Raw genomic sequence first — 19803 nt, 5'->3', positions numbered from 1 at the left:
GGAGCACGAAAAGGTATGAAAAATACGAGGAGCATGAAAAGGTCTGAAAAATATGAAGAGCCTGAAAAGGTGGGAAAAATATGAAGAGCATGATAAGATCTGAAAATTATGAAGAGCACAAAAAGGTGTGGAAAATATGAAGAGCCCGAAAAGGTCTGAAAAATATGAGGACCACGAACATGTGTGAAAAATACGAGGAGCACAAAAATATATGAAAAATATGAGGAGCCTGCAAACGTGTGAAAATTACGAGTAGCAAGAAAAGGTGTGAAAAATCCGAGGAGCATGACAAGGTCTGAAAAAAATGAAGAGCACGAAAAGGTGCGAAAAATATGAAGAGCACGAAAAGGTCTGAAATTTACGAGGAGCATGAAAAGGTGTGAAAAATATGAGCAGCATTAAAACGTGTGAAAAATAGGAAGAACATGAAACACTGTGAAAAACATGAAGATCATGAAAAGTTTGGACAAATATCAATAGCATGAAAAGGTCTGAAAAATATGAAAAGCATGAAAAGGTGTGAATAATATGAACAGCATGAAAAGATGTGGAAAATACGAGGAGCATGAAAGATCTGAAAAATACGAGGAGCATGAAACGGTCTGAAAAATACGAGGAGCATGAAATGGTCTGAAAAGTACAAGGAGCATTAAAAGGTCTGAAAAATAGGAGCAGCATGAAAAGGACTTCAATATATGAAGAGCATGAAAAGGCGTCAAAATTACCAGGAGCTTGTAGAGGTGTGAAAAATATGAGGAGAATGAAACTGTATGAAAAATCTGCGGAGCAAATAAAGGTGTGTAAAATACGAGGAGCATGAAAATGTGTGAAAAAAAAAGAAGAGCATGAAAAGCTGTGAAAAATATGAAGAGCATGAAAAGGTTTGCAAAATATGAAGAGCATGAAAAGGTGCGAAAAATATGAAGAGCAAGAAAAGGTGTGAAAAATACGAAGTGTCTGAAAAGGAGTGACAAACACGAAGAGCATGAAGAGGTGTGAAAAATCCGAGGAGCATGAAAAGGTGTGAAAAATACAAGGAGCATGAAATGGTCTGAAATATATAAAGAGCATGAAAAGTTGTGAAAAACATGAAGGGCCTGAAAAGGTGTGAAAAATATGAAGAGCATGAAAAGGTCTGAAAAATATGAAGAGCAAGAAAAGGTGTGAAATATATGAGGACAACGAAAAGCTGTGAAAAATACAAGGATCATGAAAAGATGTGAAAAATACGAAGAGCCCGAAAACGTGTGAAAAATAGGACGAGCACAGAAAGGTGTGAAAAATACGCGGAGAATGAAAAGGTGTGAACAACACAAGAAGCATGAAAAGGTGTGAAAAATACGAGGATCATGAAAAGGTGTGAAAAATATGTGGAGCATGAAAAGGTCTGAAAAATACGAAGAGCAAGAAAAGCTGTGAAAAATATGAAGAGCATGAAAAGGTCTGAAAAACACGAGGAGCATGAAAAGCTCTGAAAAATACGAGGAGCATGAAAACGTCTGAAATATATGAGGAGTATGAAAAGTTGGGAACAATACGAGAAGCATGAAAAGGTCTGAAAAATACGAGGAGTATGAAAAGGTGTGAAAAATACGAGGAGCATGAAAAGGTCTGAAAAATACGAGGAGTATGAAAAGGTGTGAAAAATACGAGGAGCATGAAAAGGTGTGAAAAATACGAGGAGCATGAAACTGTCTGAAATATATGAAGAGCCCGAAAAGGTCTGAAAAATATGAAGAGCACGAAAAGGTGTGAAAAATACGAGGAGCATGAAAAGGAGTGAAAAATGTGAGGAGCATGAAAAGGTCTGAAAAATATGAAGAGCATGAAAAAGGTGTGAAAAATACGAGGAGCATGAAAAGGTCTAAAAAATACGAGGAGCATGAAAAGGTCTGAAAAATACGAGGAGCATGAAAAGGTGAGAAAAATACTAGGAGCACGAAAAGGTGTGAAAAATACGAGGAGCATGAAAATTTGTGAAACTACGAGCATGAAAACGTGTAAAAAATACGAGGAGCATGAAAACGTGTGAAAAATACGAGGAGCATGAAAAGATGTGAAAAATATGAAGAGCAGGAAAAGGTGTGAAAAATACGGGAAGAATGAAAAGGTGTGAAAAATATGAAGACGGTGAAAATGTTTGAAAAATATGAAGAGCACGAAAAGGTGTTAAAAATATGAAGAGCATGAAAAGGTCTGAAAAATATGAAGAGCCTGAAAAGGTGTGAAAAATATGAAGGGCATGAAAAGGTGTGAAAAATACGAGGAGCATGTAAAGGTGTGAAAAATACGAGGAGCATGAAGAGGTGTGAAAACGAAGGGCACGAAGAGTTGTGTTAAAAATACGAGGGAGCATGTAAAAAGGTTGTGAAAAATACGAGGAGCATGAAAACGTGTGAAAAATACGAGGAGCATGAAAAGATGTGAAAAATATGAAGAGCAGGAAAAGGTGTGAAAAATACGAGGAGCATGAAAAGGTGTGAAAAATATGAAGAGTGTGAAAATGTTTGAAAAATATGAAGAGCACGAAAAGGTGTTAAAAATATGAAGAGCATGAAAAGGTCTGAAAAATATGAAGAGCCTGAAAAGGTTTGAAAAATATGAAGGGCATGAAAAGGTGTGAAAATAACGAGGAGCATGTAAAGGTGTGAAAAATACGAGGAGCATGAAGAGGTGTGAAAAATACGAGGAGCATGAAGAGGTGTGAAAAATACGAGGAGCATGAAAAGGTGTGAAAAATACGAGGGCAAGAAAAGGCGTGAAAAATACGAGGAGCATGAAAAGGTATGAAAAATACGAGGAGCATGAAAAGGAGTGAAAAATACATGGAGCATGAAAAGGTGTGAAAAATACGAGGAGAATGAAAAGGTCTGAAAAATATGAGGAGCATGAAAAGGTCTGAAAAATATGAGGGGCCTGAAAATGTGTAAAAAATATGAAGAGCATGAAAAGTTCTGAAAAAATATTAAGAGCACTAAAAGGTGTGAAAAATACTATGAGCATGAAGGTCTGAAAAATACGAGGAGCATGAAAAGGCCTGAAAAAGAGGAGGAGTATAAAACGGTCTGAAAAATACGAGGAGCATGAAAAGGTCTGGAAAATATGAAGAGCCTGAAAAGGTGTGAAAAATATAAGGAGCATGAAAAGATCTGAAAAATATGAACAGCATGAAAAGTTATGAAAAATACAGGAGCATTAAAAGGTCTGAAAAATAATAGGAACATGAAAAGGTGTGAAAAATATGAAGGCCATGAAAAGCTGTGAAAAATATGAAGAGCCTGAAAAGGTGTGAAAAGAATGAAGAGCAGGAAAAGTTGTGAAAAATAGGAAGAGCACGAAAAGATAGAAAAATACGAGGAGCATGAAAAGGTCTGAGAAATATGAGGAGCATGAAAAGGTGTGAAAAATACGCGGAGCATGAAAAGGTCTGAAAAATATGAAGAGCCTGAAAAAGTGTGAAAAATATGAAGGGCATGAAAAGCTGTGAAAAATACGAGGAGCAAGTAAAGGTGTGAAAAATACGAGGAGCATGAAGAGGTGTGAAAAATACGAGGGGCATGAAAAGGTGTGAAGAATACGAAGAGCAAGAAAAGGCATGAAAAATACGAGGAGCATGAAAAAGTGTGAAGAATATGAGGAGCATGAAAAGGTGTGAAAAATATGCAGAGCATGAAACGGTCTGAAAAATATGAAGAGCATGAAAAGGTCTGAAAAATACGAGGAGCATGAAAAGGTCTGAAAATCACGAGGTACATGAAATGGTGTGAAAAATACGAGGAGCATGAAAAGATCTAAAAAATACGAGGAGTATGAAAAGCTCTGAGAAATACGAGGAGCACGAAAAGGTATGAAAAATACGAGGAGCATGAAAAGGTCTGAAAAATATGAAGAGCCTGAAAAGGTGGGAAAAATATGAAGAGCATGATAAGATCTGAAAATTATGAAGAGCACAAAAAGGTGTGGAAAATATGAAGAGCCCGAAAAGGTCTGAAAAATATGAGGACCACGAACATGTGTGAAAAATACGAGGAGCACAAAAATATATGAAAAATATGAGGAGCCTGCAAACGTGTGAAAATTACGAGTAGCAAGAAAAGGTGTGAAAAATCCGAGGAGCATGACAAGGTCTGAAAAAAATGAAGAGCACGAAAAGGTGCGAAAAATATGAAGAGCACGAAAAGGTCTGAAATTTACGAGGAGCATGAAAAGGTGTGAAAAATATGAGCAGCATTAAAACGTGTGAAAAATAGGAAGAACATGAAACACTGTGAAAAACACGAAGATCATGAAAAGTTTGGACAAATATCAATAGCATGAAAAGGTCTGAAAAATATGAAAAGCATGAAAAGGTGTGAATAATATGAACAGCATGAAAAGATGTGGAAAATAGGAGGAGCATGAAAAGATCTGAAAAATACGAGGAGCATGAAATGATCTGAAAAATACGAGGAGCATGAAATGGTCTGAAAAGTACAAGGAGCATTAAAAGGTCTGAAAAATAGGAGCAGCATGAAAAGGACTTCAATATATGAAGAGCATGAAAAGGTGTCAAAATTACCAGGAGCTTGTAGAGGTGTGAAAAATATGAGGAGAATGAAACTGTATGAAAAATCTGCGGAGCAAATAAAGGTGTGTAAAATACGAGGAGCATGAAAATGTGTGAAAAATATGAAGAGCATGAAAGGGTATGAAAAATACGAGGAGCATGAAAATGTGTGAAAAAAAAGAAGAGCATGAAAAGCTGTGAAAAATATGAAGAGCATGAAAAGGTTTGCAAAATATGAAGAGCATGAAAAGGTGCGAAAAATATGAAGAGCAAGAAAAGGTGTGAAAAATACGAAGTGTCTGAAAAGGAGTGACAAATACGAAGAGCATGAAGAGGTGTGAAAAATCCGAGGAGCATGAAAAGGTGTGAAAAATACAAGGAGCATGAAATGGTCTGAAATATATAAAGAGCATGAAAAGTTGTGAAAAACATGAAGGGCCTGAAAAGGTGTGAAAAATATGAAGAGCATGAAAAGGTCTGAAAAATATGAAGAGCAAGAAAAGGTGTGAAATATATGAGGACAACGAAAAGCTGTGAAAAATACAAGGATCATGAAAAGATGTGAAAAATACGAAGAGCCCGAAAACGTGTGAAAAATAGGACGAGCACAGAAAGGTGTGAAAAATACGCGGAGAATGAAAAGGTGTGAACAACACAAGAAGCATGAAAAGGTGTGAAAAATACGAGGATCATGAAAAGGTGTGAAAAATATGTGGAGCATGAAAAGCTCTGAAAAATACGAGGAGCATGAAAACGTCTGAAATATATGAGGAGTATGAAAAGTTGGGAACAATACGAGAAGCATGAAAAGGTCTGAAAAATACGAGGAGTATGAAAAGGTGTGAAAAATACGAGGAGCATGAAAAGGTCTGAAAAATACGAGGAGTATGAAAAGGTGTGAAAAATACGAGGAGCATGAAACTGTCTGAAATATATGAAGAGCCCGAAAAGGTCTGAAAAATATGAAGAGCACGAAAAGGTGTGAAAAATACGAGGAGCATGAAAAGGAGTGAAAAATGTGAGGAGCATGAAAAGGTCTGAGAAATTGAAGGAGCATGAAAAGGTTTGAAAAATACGAGGAGCATGAAAAGGTGTGAAAAATACGAGGAACATGAAGAGGTGTGAAAAATACGAGGAGCATGAAAAGGTCTGAAAATTACGAGGTACATGAAATGGTGTGAAAAATACGAGGAGCATGAAAAGATCTAAAAAATACGAGGAGTATGAAAAGCTCTGAGAAATACGAGGAGCACGAAAAGGTATGAAAAATACGAGGAGCATGAAAAGGTCTGAAAAATATGAAGAGCCTGAAAAGGTGTGAAAAATATGAAGAGCATGATAAGATCTGAAAATTATGAAGAGCACAAAAAGGTGTGGAAAATATGAAGAGCCCGAAAAGGTCTGAAAAATATGAGGACCACGAACATGTGTGAAAAATACGAGGAGCACAAAAATGTATGAAAAATATGAGGAGCCTGCAAACGTGTGAAACATACGAGTAGCAAGAAAAGGTGTGAAAAATCCGAGGAGCATGACAAGGTCTGAAAAAAATGAAGAGCACGAAAAGGTGCGAAAAATATGAAGAGCACGAAAAGGTCTGAAATTTACGAGGAGCATGAAAAGGTGTGAAAAATATGAGCAGCATTAAAACGTGTGAAAAATAGGAAGAACATGAAACACTGTGAAAAACACGAAGATCATGAAAAGTTTGGACAAATATCAATAGCATGAAAAGGTCTGAAAAATATGAAAAGCATGAAAAGGTGTGAATAATATCAACAGCATGAAAAGATGTGGAAAATAGGAGGAGCATGAAAAGATCTGAAAAATACGAGGAGCATGAAATGATCTGAAAAATACGAGGAGCATGAAATGGTCTGAAAAGTACAAGGAGCATTAAAAGGTCTGAAAAATAGGAGCAGCATGAAAAGGACTTCAATATATGAAGAGCATGAAAAGGTGTCAAAATTACCAGGAGCTTGTAGAGGTGTGAAAAATATGAGGAGAATGAAACTGTATGAAAAATCTGCGGAGCAAATAAAGGTGTGTAAAATACGAGGAGCATGAAAATGTGTGAAAAATATGAAGAGCATGAAAGGGTATGAAAAATACGAGGAGCATGAAAATGTGTGAAAAAAAAAGAAGAGCATGAAAAGCTGTGAAAAATATGAAGAGCATGAAAAGGTTTGCAAAATATGAAGAGCATGAAAAGGTGCGAAAAATATGAAGAGCAAGAAAAGGTGTGAAAAATACGAAGTGTCTGAAAAGGAGTGACAAATACGAAGAGCATGAAGAGGTGTGAAAAATCCGAGGAGCATGAAAAGGTGTGAAAAATACAAGGAGCATGAAATGGTCTGAAATATATAAAGAGTATGAAAAGTTGTGAAAAACATGAAGGGCCTGAAAAGGTGTGAAAAATATGAAGAGCATGAAAAGGTCTGAAAAATATGAAGAGCAAGAAAAGGTGTGAAATATATGAGGACAACGAAAAGCTGTGAAAAATACAAGGATCATGAAAAGATGTGAAAAATACGAAGAGCCCGAAAACGTGTGAAAAATAGGACGAGCACAGAAAGGTGTGAAAAATACGCGGAGAATGAAAAGGTGTGAACAACACAAGAAGCATGAAAAGGTGTGAAAAATACGAGGATCATGAAAAGGTGTGAAAAATATGTGGAGCATGAAAAGCTCTGAAAAATACGAGGAGCATGAAAACGTCTGAAATATATGAGGAGTATGAAAAGTTGGGAACAATACGAGAAGCATGAAAAGGTCTGAAAAATACGAGTAGTATGAAAAGGTGTGAAAAATACGAGGAGCATGAAAAGGTCTGAAAAATACGAGGAGCATGAAAAGGTGTGAAAAATACGAGGAGCATGAAAAGGTGTGAAAAATACGAGGAGCATGAAAAGGCGTGAAAAATACATGGAGCATGAAAAGGTGTGAAAAATACGAGGAGCATGAAAAGGTATGAAAAATACGAGGAGCATGAAAAGGCGTGAAAAATACATGGAGCATGAAAAGGTGTGAAAAATACGAGGAGAATGAAAAGGTCTGAAAAATATTAGGAGCATGAAAAGGTCTGAAAAATATGAAGAGCCTGAAAAGGTGTAAAAAATATGAAGAGCATGAAAAGTTCTGAAAAAATATTAAGAGCACGAAAAGGTGTGAAAAATACGATGAGCATGAAAAGGTCTGAAAAATATGAGGAGCATGAAGGTCTGAAAAATATGAGGAGCATGAAAAGGTGTGAAAAATACAAGGAGAATGAAAAGGTCTGAAAAATATGAGGTGCATGAAAAGGTCTGAAAAATATGAACAGCACGAAAAGTTGTGAAAAATACAGGAGCATTAAAAGGTCTGAAAAATAATAGGAACATGAAATGGTGTGAAAAATATGAAGGCCATGAAAAGGTGTGAAAAATATGAGGAGCCTTAAAAGGTGTGAAAAGAATGAAGAGCAGGAAAAGTTGTGAAAAATAGGAAGAGCACGAAAAGGTAGAAAAATACGAGGAGCATGAAAAGGTCTGAGAAATATGAGGAGCATGAAAAGGTGTGAAAAATATGCGGAGCATGAAAAGGTCTGAAAAATATGAAGAGCCTGAAAAAGTGTGAAAAATATGAAGGGCATGAAAAGCTGTGAAAAATACGAGGGGCAAGTAAAGGTGTGAAAAATACGAGGAGCATGAAGAGGTCTGAAAAATACGAGGGGCATGAAAAGGTGTGAAAAATACGAAGAGCAAGAAAAGGCATGAAAAATACGAGAAGCATGAAAAATTGTGAAGAATATGACGAGCATGAAAAGGTGTGAAAAATATGCAGAGCATGAAACGGTCTGAAAAATATGAAGAGCATGAAAAGGTCTGAAAAATACGAGGAGCATGAAAAGGTCTGAAAATTACGAGGTGCATGAAATGGTGTGAAAAATACGACGAGCATGAAAAGATCTAAAAAATACGAGGAGTATGAAAAGCTCTGAGAAATACGAGGAGCATGAAAAGGTATGAAAAATACGAGGAGCATGAAAAGGTCTGAAAAATATGAAGAGCCTGAAAAGGTGTGAAAAATATGAAGAGCATGATAAGATCTGAAAATTATGAAGAGCACAAAAAGGTGTGGAAAATATGAGGAGCCCGAAAAGGTCTGAAAAATATGAGGACCACGAACATGTGTGAAAAATACGAGGAGTACAAAAATGTATGAAAAATATGAGGAGCCTGCAAACGTGTGAAACATATGAGTAGCAAGAAAAGGTGTGAAAAATCCGAGGAGCATGACAAGGTCTGAAAAAAATGAAGAGCACGAAAAGGTGTGAAGAATATGAAGAGCACGAAAAGGTCTGAAATTTACAAGGAGCATTAACAGGTGTGAAAAACATGAGCAGCATTAAAACGTGTGAAAAATAGGAAGAGCATGAAACACTGTGAAAAACACGAAGATGATGAAAAGTTTGGACAAATATCAATAGCATGAAAAGGTCTGAAAAATATGAAAAGCATGAAAAGGTGTGAATAATATGAACAGCATGAAAAGATGTGGAAAATACGAGGAGCATGAAAGATCTGAAAAATACGAGGAGCATGAAACGGTCTGAAAAATACGAGGAGCATGAAATGGTCTGAAAAGTACAAGGAGCATTAAAAGGTCTGAAAAATAGGAGCAGCATGAAAAGGACTTCAATATATGAAGAGCATGAAAAGGTGTCAAAATTACCAGGAGCTTGTGGAGGTGTGAAAAATATGAGGAGAATGAAACTGTATGAAAAATCTGTGGAGCAAATAAAGGTGTGTAAAATACGAGGAGCATGAAAATGTGTGAAAAATATGAAGAGCATGAAAGGGTAAGAAAAATACGAGGAGCATGAAAATGTGTGAAAAAAAAAGAAGAGCATGAAAAGCTGTGAAAAATATGAAGAGCATGAAAAGGTTTGCAAAATATGAAGAGCATGAAAAGGTGCGAAAAATATGAAGAGCAAGAAAAGGTGTGAAAAATACGAAGTGTCTGAAAAGGAGTGACAAATACGAAGAGCATGAAGAGGTGTGAAAAATCCGAGGAGCATGAAAAGGTGTGAAAAATACAAGGAGCATGAAATGGTCTGAAATATATAAAGAGCATGAAAAGTTGTGAAAAACATGAAGGGCCTGAAAAGGTGTGAAAAATATGAAGAGCATGAAAAGGTCTGAAAAATATGAAGAGCAAGAAAAGGTGTGAAATATATGAGGACAACGAAAAGCTGTGAAAAATACAAGGATCATGAAAAGATGTGAAAAATATGAAGAGCCCGAAAACGTGTGAAAAATAGGACGAGCACAGAAAGGTGTGAAAAATACGCGGAGAATGAAAAGGTGTGAACAACACAAGAAGCATGAAAAGGTGTGAAAAATACGAGGATCATGAAAAGGTGTGAAAAATATGTGGAGCATGAAAAGGTCTGAAAAATACGAAGAGCATGAAAAGGTGTGAAAAATATGTAGAGCATGAAAAGGTCCGAAAAACACGAGGAGCATGAAAAGCTCTGAAAAATACGAGGAGTATGAAAACGTCTGAAATATATGAGGAGTATGAAAAGTTGGGAACAATACGAGAAGCATGAAAAGGTCTGAAAAATACGAGGAGTATGAAAAGGTGTGAAAAATACGAGGAGCATGAAAAGGTCTGAAAAATACGAGGAGTATGAAAAGGTGTGAAAAATACGAGGAGCATGAAAAGGTGTGAAAAATACGAGGAGCATGAAACTGTCTGAAAAATATGAAGAGCCCGAAAAGGTCTGAAAAATATGAAGAGCATGAAAAAGGTGTGAAAAATACGAGGAGCATGAAAAGGTCTAAAAAATACGAGGAGCATGAAAAGGTCTGAAAAATACGAGGAGCATGAAAAGGTGAGAAAAATACTAGGAGCACGAAAAGGTGTGAAAAATACGAGGAGCATGAAAATTTGTGAAACTACGAGCATGAAAACGTGTGAAAAATACGAGGAGCATGAAAACGTGTGAAAAATACGAGGAGCATGAAAAGATGTCAAAAATATGAAGAGCAGGAAAAGGTGTGAAAAATATGGGGAGAATGAAAAGGTGTGAAAAATATGAAGAGCGTGAAAATGTTTGAAAAATATGAAGAGCACGAAAAGGTGTTAAAAATATGAAGAGCATGAAAAGGTCTGAAAAATATGAAGAGCCTGAAAAGATGTGAAAAATATGAAGGGCATGAAAAGGTGTGAAAAATACGAGGAGCATGTAAAGGTGTGAAAAATACGAGGAGCATGAAGAGGTGTGAAAAATACGAGGAGCACGAAGAGGTGTGAAAAATACGAGGAAGATGAAAAGGTGTGAAAAATACGAGGGCAAGAAAAGGCGTGAAAAATACGAGGAGCATGAAAAGGTATGAAAAATACGAGGAGCATGAAAAGGAGTGAAAAATACATGGAGCATGAAAAGGTGTGAAAAATACGAGGAGAATGAAAAGGTCTGAAAAATATGAGGAGCATGAAAAGGTCTGAAAAATATGAGAAGCCTGAAAATGTGTAAAAAATATGAAGAGCATGGAAAGTTCTGAAAAAATATTAAGAGCACGAAAAGGTGTGAAAAATACTATGAGCATGAAGGTCTGAAAAATATGAGCAGCATGAAAAGGTGTGAAAAATACGAGGAGAATGAAAAGGTCTGAAAAATATGAGGAGCATGAAAAGGTCTGAAAAATATGAGGAGCATGAAAAGGTGTGAAAAATACGAGGAGCATGAAAAGGCCTGAAAAAGAGGAGGAGTATAAAACGGTCTGAAAAATACGAGGAGCATGAAAAGGTCTGGAAAATATGAAGAGCCTGAAAAGGTGTGAAAAATATAAGGAGCATGAAAAGATCTGAAAAATATGAACAGCATGAAAAGTTATGAAAAATACAGGAGCATTAAAAGGTCTGAAAAATAATAGGAACATGAAAAGGTGTGAAAAATATGAAGGCCATGAAAAGCTGTGAAAAATATGAAGAGCCTGAAAAGGTGTGAAAAGAATGAAGAGCAGGAAAAGTTGTGAAAAATAGGAAGAGCACGAAAAGATAGAAAAATACGAGGAGCATGAAAAGGTCTGAGAAATATGAGGAGCATGAAAAGGTGTGAAAAATACGCGGAGCATGAAAAGGTCTGAAAAATATGAAGAGCCTGAAAAAGTGTGAAAAATATGAAGGGCATGAAAAGCTGTGAAAAATACGAGGAGCAAGTAAAGGTGTGAAAAATACGAGGAGCATGAAGAGGTGTGAAAAATACGAGGGGCATGAAAAGGTGTGAAGAATACGAAGAGCAAGAAAAGGCATGAAAAATACGAGGAGCATGAAAAAGTGTGAAGAATATGAGGAGCATGAAAAGGTGTGAAAAATATGCAGAGCATGAAACGGTCTGAAAAATATGAAGAGCATGAAAAGGTCTGAAAAATACGAGGAGCATGAAAAGGTCTGAAAATTACGAGGTACATGTAATGGTGTGAAAAATACAAGGAGCATGAAAAGATCTAAAAAATACGAGGAGTATGAAAAGCTCTGAGAAATACGAGGAGCACGAAAAGGTATGAAAAATACGAGGAGCATGAAAAGGTCTGAAAAATATGAAGAGCCTGAAAAGGTGTGAAAAATATGAAGAGCATGATAAGATCTGAAAATTATGAAGAGCACAAAAAGGTGTGGAAAATATGAAGAGCCCGAAAAGGTCTGAAAAATATGAGGACCACGAACATGTGTGAAAAATACGAGGAGCACAAAAATGTATGAAAAATATGAGGAGCCTGCAAACGTGTGAAACATACGAGTAGCAAGAAAAGGTGTGAAAAATCCGAGGAGCATGACAAGGTCTGAAAAAAATGAAGAGCACGAAAAGGTGCGAAAAATATGAAGAGCACGAAAAGGTCTGAAATTTACGAGGAGCATGAAAAGGTGTGAAAAATATGAGCAGCATTAAAACGTGTGAAAAATAGGAAGAACATGAAACACTGTGAAAAACACGAAGATCATGAAAAGTTTGGACAAATATCAATAGCATGAAAAGGTCTGAAAAATATGAAGAGCATGAAAAGGTCTGAAAAATACGAGGAGCATGAAAAGGTCTGAAAATTACGAGGTACATGAAATGGTGTGAAAAATACGAGGAGCATGAAAAGATCTAAAAAATACGAGGAGTATGAAAAGCTCTGAGAAATACGAGGAGCACGAAAAGGTATGAAAAATACGAGGAGCATGAAAAGGTCTGAAAAATATGAAGAGCCTGAAAAGGTGGGAAAAATATGAAGAGCATGATAAGATCTGAAAATTATGAAGAGCACAAAAAGGTGTGGAAAATATGAAGAGCCCGAAAAGGTCTGAAAAATATGAGGACCACGAACATGTGTGAAAAATACGAGGAGCACAAAAATATATGAAAAATATGAGGAGCCTGCAAACGTGTGAAAATTACGAGTAGCAAGAAAAGGTGTGAAAAATCCGAGGAGCATGACAAGGTCTGAAAAAAATGAAGAGCACGAAAAGGTGCGAAAAATATGAAGAGCACGAAAAGGTCTGAAATTTACGAGGAGCATGAAAAAGTGTGAAAAATATGAGCAGCATTAAAACGTGTGAAAAATAGGAAGAACATGAAACACTGTGAAAAACATGAAGATCATGAAAAGTTTGGACAAATATCAATAGCATGAAAAGGTCTGAAAAATATGAAAAGCATGAAAAGGTGTGAATAATATGAACAGCATGAAAAGATGTGGAAAATAGGAGGAGCATGAAAAGATCTGAAAAATACGAGGAGCATGAAATGAACTGAAAAATACGAGGAGCATGAAATGGTCTGAAAAGTACAAGGAGCATTAAAAGGTCTGAAAAATAGGAGCAGCATGAAAAGGACTTCAATATATGAAGAGCAGAAAAGGTGTCAAAATTACCAGGAGCTTGTAGAGGTATGAAAAATATGAGAGAATGAAACTGTATGAAAAATCTGCGGAGCAAATAAAGGTGTGTAAAAATACGAGGGCTGAAATGTGTGAAAAATGGAGAGCATGAAAGGTATGAAAATCGAGGAGCATGAAAATGTGTGAAAAAAAAAGAAGAGCAATGAAAAGCTGCGTGAAAAATATGAAGGCATGAAAAAAGTTTGCAAAATATGAAGAGCATGAAAAGGTGCGAAAAATATGAAGAGCAAGAAAAGGTGTGAAAAATACGAAGTGTCTGAAAAGGAGTGACAAATACGAAGAGCATGAAGAGGTGTGAAAAATCCGAGGAGCATGAAAAGGTGTGAAAAATACAAGGAGCATGAAATGGTCTGAAATATATAAAGAGCATGAAAAGTTGTGAAAAACATGAAGGGCCTGAAAAGGTGTGAAAAATATGAAGAGCATGAAAAGGTCTGAAAAATATGAAGAGCAAGAAAAGGTGTGAAATATATGAGGACAACAAAAAGCTGTGAAAAATACAAGGATCATGAAAAGATGTGAAAAATACGAAGAGCCTGAAAACGTGTGAAAAATAGGACGAGCACAGAAAGGTGTGAAAAATACGCGGAGAATGAAAAGGTGTGAACAACACAAGAAGCATGAAAAGGTGTGAAAAATACGAGGATCATGAAAAGGTGTGAAAAATATGTGGAGCATGAAAAGGTCTGAAAAATACGAAGAGCAAGAAAAGCTGTGAAAAATATGAAGAGCATGAAAAGGTCTGAAAAACACGAGGAGCATGAAAAGCTCTGAAAAATACGAGGAGCATGAAAACGTCTGAAATATATGAGGAGTATGAAAAGTTGGGAACAATACGAGAAGCATGAAAAGGTCTGAAAAATACGAGGGGTATGAAAAGGTGTGAAAAATACGAGGAGCATGAAAAGGTCTGAAAAATACGAGGAGTATGAAAAGGTGTGAAAAATACGAGGAGCATGAAAAGGTGTGAAAAATACGAGGAGCATGAAACTGTCTGAAATATATGAAGAGCCCGAAAAGGTCTGAAAAATATGAAGAGCACGAAAAGGTGTGAAAAATACGAGGAGCATGAAAAGGAGTGAAAAATGTGAGGAGCATGAAAAGGTCTGAGAAATTGAAGGAGCATGAAAAGGTTTGAAAAATACGAGGAGCATGAAAAGGTGTGAAAAATACGAGGAACATGAAGAGGTGTGAAAAATACGAGGAGCATGAAAAGGTCTGAAAATTACGAGGTACATGAAATGGTGTGAAAAATACGAGGAGCATGAAAAGATCTAAAAAATACGAGGAGTATGAAAAGCTCTGAGAAATACGAGGAGCACGAAAAGGTATGAAAAATACGAGGAGCAGAAAAGGTCTGAAAAATATGAAGAGCCTGAAAAGGTGTGAAAAATATGAAGAGCATGATAAGATCTGAAAATTATGAAGAGCACAAAAAGGTGTGGAAAATATGAAGAGCCCGAAAAGGTCTGAAAAATATGAGGACCACGAACATGTGTGAAAAATACGAGGACCACAAAAATGTATGAAAAATATGAGGAGCCTGCAAACGTGTGAAACATACGAGTAGCAAGAAAAGGTGTGAAAAATCCGAGGAGCATGACAAGGTCTGAAAAAAATGAAGAGCACGAAAAGGTGCGAAAAATATGAAGAGCACGAAAAGGTCTGAAATTTACGAGGAGCATGAAAAGGTGTGAAAAATATGAGCAGCATTAAAACGTGTGAAAAATAGGAAGAACATGAAACACTGTGAAAAACACGAAGATCATGAAAAGTTTGGACAAATATCAATAGCATGAAAAGGTCTGAAAAATATGAAAAGCATGAAAAGGTGTGAATAATATCAACAGCATGAAAAGATGTGGAAAATAGGAGGAGCATGAAAAGATCTGAAAAATACAAGGAGCATGAAATGATCTGAAAAATACGAGGAGCATGAAATGGTCTGAAAAGTACAAGGAGCATTAAAAGGTCTGAAAAATAGGAGCAGCATGAAAAGGACTTCAATATATGAAGAGCATGAAAAGGTGTCAAAATTACCAGGAGCTTGTAGAGGTATGAAAAATATGAGGAGAATGAAACTGTATGAAAAATCTGCGGAGCAAATAAAGGTGTGTAAAATACGAGGAGCATGAAAATGTGTGAAAAATATGAAGAGCATGAAAGGGTATGAAAAATACGAGGAGCATGAAAATGTGTGAAAAAAAAAGAAGAGCATGAAAAGCTGTGAAAAATATGAAGAGCATGAAAAGGTTTGCAAAATATGAAGAGCATGAAAAGGTGCGAAAAATATGAAGAGCAAGAAAAGGTGTGAAAAATACGAAGTGTCTGAAAAGGAGTGACAAATACGAAGAGCATGAAGAGGTGTGAAAAATCCGAGGAGCATGAAAAGGTGTGAAAAATACAAGGAACATGAAATGGTCTGAAATATATAAAGAGCATGAAAAGTTGTGAAAAACATGAAGGGCCTGAAAAGGTGTGAAAAATATGAAGAGCATGAAAAGGTCTGAAAATATGAAGAGCAAGAAAAGGTGTGAAATATATGAGGACAACGAAAAGCTGTGAAAAATACAAGGATCATGAAAGATGTGAAAAATACGAAGAGCCCAAAAACGTGTGAAAAATAGGACGAGCACAGAAAGGTGTGAAAAATACGCGGAGAATGAAAAGGTGTGAACAACACAAGAAGCATGAAAAGGTGTGAAAAATACGAGGATCATGAAAAGGTGTGAAAAATATGTGGAGCATGAAAAGGTCTGAAAAATACGAAGAGCATGAAAAGGTGTGAAAAATATGTAGAGCATGAAAAGGTCCGAAAAACACGAGGAGCATGAAAAGCTCTGAAAAATACGAGGAGTATGAAAACGTCTGAAATATATGAGGAGTATGAAAAGTTGGGAACAATACGAGAAGCATGAAAAGGTCTGAAAAATACGAGGAGTATGAAAAGGTGTGAAAAATACGAGGAGCATGAAAAGGTCTGAAAAATATGAGGAGTATGAAAAGGTGTGAAAAATACGAGGAGCATGAAAAGGTGTGAAAAATACGAGGAGCATGAAACTGTCTGAAATATATGAAGAGCCCGAAAAGGTCTGAAAAATATGAAGAGCACGAAAAGGTGTGAAAAATACGAGGAGCATGAAAAGGAGTGAAAAATGTGAGGAGCATGAAAAGATCTGAGAAATTGAAGGAGCATGAAAAGGTTTGAAAAATACGAGGAGCATGAAAAGGTGTGAAAAATACGAGGAACATGAAGAGGTGTGAAAAATACGAGGAGCATGAAAAGGTGTGAAGAATACGAAGAGCATGAAAAGGTCTGAAAAATATGAAGAGCCTGAAAAGGTGTGAAAAATATGAAGAGCATGAAAAGGTGTGAAAAATACGAGGAACATGAAAAGGTGTGAAAAATACGAGGAGAATGAACAGGTGTGAAAAATACGAGGAGCATGAAGAGGTGTGAAAAATACGAGGAGCATGAAAAGGTGTGAAAAATACGAGGAGCATGAAAAGGTCTGAGAAATAAGAGGAGCATAAAAAGTTGTGAAAAATACCTGAAACATGAAAAGGTGTAAAAAAAATGAGAAGCATGAAAAGGTCTGAAAAATACGAAGAGCATGAAAAGGTCTGAATAATATGAGGAGCATGAAAAGGACTGAGAAATACGAGGAGCATGAAAAGTCATGAAAAATATGAGGAGCATGAAAAGGAGTGAAAAATGCGAGGAGCATGAAAAGGTCTGAGATATACGAGGCCACGACAAGTTGTGCAAAATAGGAGAAACATGAAAAGTTGTGAAAAAAACGAGGATCATGAAATGGTGTGAAAAATACGAGGAGCATGAAAAGGACTGAAAAATAGAGGAGCTTGAAAAGGTGTGAAAAATGTGAGGAGCATGAAAAGGCCTGAGAAATACGAGGAGCATGAAAAGGCATGAAAAATATGAGGAGCATGAAAAGGTGTGAAGAATATGAAGAGCATGTAAATGTCTGAGAAAAATGAAGAGCACGAAAAGGTGTGAATAATATGAAGAGCACGAAAAGGTCTGAAATTTACGAGGAGCATGAAAAGCTGTGAAAAATACGAGGAGCATTAAAAGGTGTGAAAAATACGAGGAGCATGAAAATGTTTGAAATATACGAGGAGCATGAAAAGGTGTGAAAAATACGAGGAGCATGAAAAGGTGTGAAAATTATGAAGAGCATGTATCTGGATGAAAAATATGAGGAGTATGAAACAGTGTGAAAATCCGAGGAGCATGAAAATATGTGTAAAATATGAGGAGCATGAAAAGGTGTGAAAAATATCAGAAGCATGAAACGGTCTGAAAAAAATGAGGAGCATGAAAACTTCTGAAATATAGGAGTACCATGAAAAGGTCTGAAAAATATGAGGAGCATGAAAAGGTGTTAAAAATATTAGGAGCATGAAACGGTGTGAAAAATATGAAGAGCATGATAAGGTGTGAAAAATATGAGCAGCATTAAAACATGTGAAAAATAGGAAGAGCATGAAACACTGTGAAAAACACGAAGAGCATGAAAAGTTTGGAAAAATATCAATAGCATGAAAAGGTCTGAAAAATATGAAGAGCATGAAAAGGTGTGAATGATATGAACAGCATGAAAAGGTGTGGAAAATACGAGCAGCATGAAAAGATCTGAAAAATACGAGGAGCATGAAACGGTCTGAAAAATATAAGAAGCATGAAAAGGTCTGAAAAAGATGAGGAGCATGAAACGGTCTGAAAATAATGAGGAGCATGAAAAGTTGTGAAAAATACGAAGAGCATGAGAAGGTGTGAAAAATACGAGGATCATGAAAAGGTGTGAAAAATACGAAGAGCATGAAAAAGTCTGAAAAATACGAGGAGCATGAAAAGGTCTGAAAAATACCAGGAGCATGAAAAGGTCTGAAAAATACGAGGAGCATGAAATGGTCTGAAAAGTTTGAGGAGCATTAAAAGGTCTGAAAAATAGGAGCAGCATGAAAAGGACTTCAATATATGATGAGCATGAAAAGGTGTCAAAAATATCAGGAGCATGTAGAGGTGTGAAAAACATGAGGAGAATGAAACTGTATGAAAAATCTGCGGAGCATGACATGGTGTGAAATATATGTGAGCATGAAAAGGTGTGGAAAATATGAGGAGCATGAAAAGGTGTGAAAAATACGAAGAGCATGAAAAGCTGTGAAAATTATGAAGAGCATGAAAAAGTGTGAAAATTATGAAGAGCATGAATAGGTGTGAAAAATACGAAGAGCATGAAAAGATATGAAAAATATGAAGAGAATGAAAAGGCCTGAAAAATACGAGGTCCTGAAAAGGTCAGAAAAATATTTGGAGCATGAAGAGTTCTCAAAAATATGAGGAGCATGAAAAGGTTTGAAAAATTAGAGAAGCATGAAACGGACTGAAAAGTACGAGGAGCATGAAAAGGTGTCAAAAATATGAGGAGCATGTAAAAGTATGAAAAATATGAGAAGCATGTATCTGGATGAAAAATATGAGGAGTATCAAACGGTGTGAAAATATGAGGAGCATGAAAATGTGTGAAAAATATGAGGAGCATGAAAAGGTGTGAAAAATATGAGGAGCATGAAACGGTCTGAAAAAAATGAGGAGCATGAAAAGGTGTGAAAAATACAAGAGCATGAAAGGCTGTGAAGAACAAGAAAATGAAAAGCTGAGAAAAATATCAAGAGCATGAAAGGTCTGAAAAATATGAAGAGCATGAAAAGGTGTGAACAATACGAAGGGCATGAAAAGGTGTGAAAAATACGAAGAGCCTGAAAAGGTGTGAAAATCCAGAAGAGCATCAAAAGGTGTTAAAAAAACGGAGAGCTTGAAAAGGTGTGACAAATACGAAGAGCATGAAAAATTGTGAAATATACGAGCAGCATGAAAACTCTGAAAAATACGAGGAGCATGAAAAGGTCTGAAAAATTCGAGGAGCATGAAAATGTCTGAAAAACATGAGGAGCATGAAAAGGTCTCAAATATACGAGGAGCAAGAAAAGGTCTGAAAAATACGAGGAGCATGAAAAGGTCTGAAAAATTAGAGGAACATGAAATGGTGTGAAAAATATGAAAAGCATGAAAAGGTCTGAAAAATATGAGGAGCATGAAACGGTCTGAAATATATGAGGAGCATGAAAAGCTGTCAAAAATATGAGGAGCATGAAATGCTGTGAAAAAAATGAAGAGCATGAAAAGGTGTGAAAAATACGAAGAGCATGAAAAGGTGTGAAAAATACGAGGAGCATGAAAAGGTGTGAAAAATACGAGGAGCATGAAAAGGTGTGAAAAATACAAGGAGCATGAAA

Source organism: Cervus canadensis, chromosome 21 (genome assembly GCF_019320065.1).
Source record: "Cervus canadensis isolate Bull #8, Minnesota chromosome 21, ASM1932006v1, whole genome shotgun sequence".
Lineage (NCBI taxonomy): Eukaryota > Metazoa > Chordata > Mammalia > Artiodactyla > Cervidae > Cervus > Cervus canadensis.
This window is presented reverse-complemented; position numbering follows the sequence as displayed.